The sequence below is a fragment of the Hippocampus comes genome, unplaced genomic scaffold (genome assembly GCF_001891065.2).
Source record: "Hippocampus comes isolate QL1 unplaced genomic scaffold, H_comes_QL1_v1.1 scaffold156, whole genome shotgun sequence".
In the NCBI taxonomy this organism is placed as follows: domain Eukaryota; kingdom Metazoa; phylum Chordata; class Actinopteri; order Syngnathiformes; family Syngnathidae; genus Hippocampus; species Hippocampus comes.
The window spans coordinates 7,892,879-7,896,231 of NW_017805744.1; positions in this window are offsets into that span (position 1 = coordinate 7,892,879).

Below are 3,353 nucleotides of genomic sequence, written 5' to 3' on the forward strand. Positions count from 1 at the left end.
ATAGCAAAAATTCCAGTCACATCACATCCATACGCTTAAACCACCCTTGATCTATAAACAGACTGAGAAGGGAAGGCCTTGATTGGCTGAGAGGATGATTGACAGTTGAACGAGTGGAACCTTTGAATGTAAAACTCAAAGGAAAGATGGGAAGCGTGTTTGTGCGGGTCCCAAGGGGGGAAATGCCTGGGTTTTACACACGTGCACACGCACGGGTGCGCGCACGCACGCACACACACACACACACACACACACACACACACACAGTCTTGCTCTACTTTGAGCTGTGCTCCACTTGAAAGCATCAATGCTCCCCGTCGGTTGAGACTAGCTGAGTGTTGCACTGCAAAGGAACGTGCAGGTCTTTCCATTCTTGTAGATGGACAGGTGTGTCACGAAATGCAAGCAGGTAACATGGCGTCCGTCCATCATGGCCGCTCTTTCTACACTATTTTGCCCCATTCGCCATTCTTCCTGGTGCTGCCTTCCATTTATGACTTTCTTGTTTTAATCTCCTCTTTTGTTGTTTTTATGTTTTTATTCTCATCCCCAGAGATGGCAATAAATGCGTTTCATTCACATCCTAAAGTTCAGTTAAAGCCCAGAATGACAACTGATTTCCCGTTCACTTTTCAATGAGCATTTTGTTTTCTGTATCATTCACAAACGGGGGGGGGCATGTTGATGTTTTTTTTGTTTGTTTGTTTGTTTTTTAAATCCAAGCATGCAATAGTGATGCATCGTCAAATGATATCAACATAACAAATTAAACTGTGTTCTGCAAATGCCCCATGCTTCCCAATTGTGAAGGCGCTGTGCCCTTGACTACGCCCCCCCCCACTCCCTCCTCTGCTGAAAGTAAGTCTTAGCCAATTAACAGTGTCTTCCACGAGGTCTGCGTGCACACACAAACACACTTGCGTGTGCACTCACACACACTGAAATCCTCACAGCTCATGGGACTGAACCTCATTAACTGCTCCGAGACAGACACTCGTTCTTTAATCAATCCTTTTCTAAGACTGCACGCACATGGAGGAGAACCATGACAATATGACACAAACACACACACACACACACACACACACACACACACACACACACACACACACACACACACTCACGAATGTGGGGAGAGGTGTGTCTACGTTCGCACACCGATCATCCAGAGAGAAAAACATGGTCATTTGCCAGGGTGATTCAACTCTAAAACACCCTAATTACATCGACAAAGCCACTTTGTTTTGGTGCCGGATAAAATGTGAATGATTTTGCATCTTATTATTATGCCTCTAAAATATTAACAAACCTCCAGGGAGTTTATCTGCTCTTTTAAATATATGCAAATGATTTTATTTTGGTTTGGTTTGTTTCCAGTGACTTTTGTGAATTGTGTTTGGATAATTAAATGAGTGCATGCAGATGTAGAATGGTAAACGGGGCCTGCGCGATGATCGACCAGATTAGCATACAAATTAGGAATGGCGCACCTCGACTGCTAATCGACGAACTTTTGTTTTCACTTCAACCTTGACCTATTTGAAACATCCACCGTGTGTCTGGCCTCGGAGTGGAAATGTAAACACTGGCTTTTAATTGATAAGGTGCATTTGATAATGTCCTTCAATAACACTGACTTTTGCGTCAGGCTCTTTCAGTTAGGATCGTCCTCTTTTGCTTCCCGCAGGCTTTTTTTCACCACCAACCACTGGATTGATGTTGCAAACGATCTGCAATATTTAATTCTGCAGTGATTTATCCCCACGCCTGCATTAATATAGTTGTTGAATCATGACAGGCTCAATTTTATCACGACCAAGGTTGGTGTGTCTTACTTCATTGATCGCCGTGTCAGTGAGTTCTCCTTATTACATTCATTTTTGCTAATTTGGTGGAATAATTGAACCAATGCAGGATTGTGGGGGTGCCGGAGTCTTTCAAGGCTGACATGACACATTCACAATCACATTCGCACCTTCGGGCAATTTAAGATTTTCAATTAACCTAACATGCCTCGTTTTGGACGATGGGAGGAAGCTGTAGTACCTGCAGGAAACCCACATAAGTAAAAGGAGACCATGGAAACTCCAAAGCCTCAGCCAATGCACATTCAAATCTGGAACTTTCTGTCTGTGTGGGGGACAGCTAGAACCACTCCATCGCTGGGCTTCCCTATTTGTCCTATGACTATTGAACTTTGCCAAAATGACATTAAACTACAATAGAGAAGATTAAAACAACAAAGCTAGTGGTGGTCTTTTACACTGTAGGCTATTGTAATTTATTCATTAAATGTGACCCAAAATTTGGAGGAAAATGCAAGTGGTAGTGTCTTGCCTAATGTTTACAAAGGCGTTAAAAATAATCCTGCCTGCGCCGCTTTATCCAGCAAAATGTCAACCCAGTTCACAAAGTATTTTGTTTTAATACGATGGGGGTTCTTCTGCATCTTTGTAAACTTTCCTTCCTATGCCAGTGAAGATCACATTCCTTTGAAGCCCTAGTTTAGGTATTTTGCCCCTGTTGTTTTTCCCCCCACGACTTCCCGGAAGGACAGTCAGCATGCTGTATCTCTTGGGCCTACATTACAGATATCACGCTGGCGTTGGCACTGAACAGCACTGCTCTATTTCTCCGATGCCCTCTGAAGTCCCGTGCTCTGTCCAATTTCTTCCATTGCCTCAGGTCCTTGGTTGACACCTCTGCCATGGTAATGGACCAACCAATCAGAGACACTGTCCTTGACAATCTCACTTTGGCTCATTTTCATACCCCCTTTCCTCTCGCTCAGATTTATAACCTCTACTCCTTACAGCTCCAGATGTTTTGTTCTGCTTTTTACTCTCTGTAATTGCTAATTCAATCAGGTAGTAAAGGAGCAGATGCTCTCCGGATTTGAGCGTACCTGCGTGGCTTCCTATGATGTCTCGCCCTCGTTCAAGGAAACCGGATTTAGTGGAACATCGCGACTCGTAAATATAAGCTTTCAACATTACAATAAGCTAATTTCCTCATGTCGGAAGACGCACAAATCTGCCCAGGTATCAGCTTCTATTACACAGTGCATGAGGGTCCCCTTTAAATCACAATTGCTGTTTAGTTCTGTCAGCTGACTATGGAAGCCTAAACTGCGGTGGGAGCCTTTCTCTGCAGTTTTATTTTATCATCTCTCATCCTTTTTCTCACCAGAGAAAGTGGCAGTCAAGTTTAGTTTGAAGAGAAAAATAAACAGACTGGTTATCCACAGGAATGGGAACGCTGCTTTTGTCCCATTAGGAACATCTGTGTGTGCGGTTTAAGATCACAGCAGGATGTGTGTGTGTGTGTGTGTGTGTGTGTGTGTGTGTGTGTGT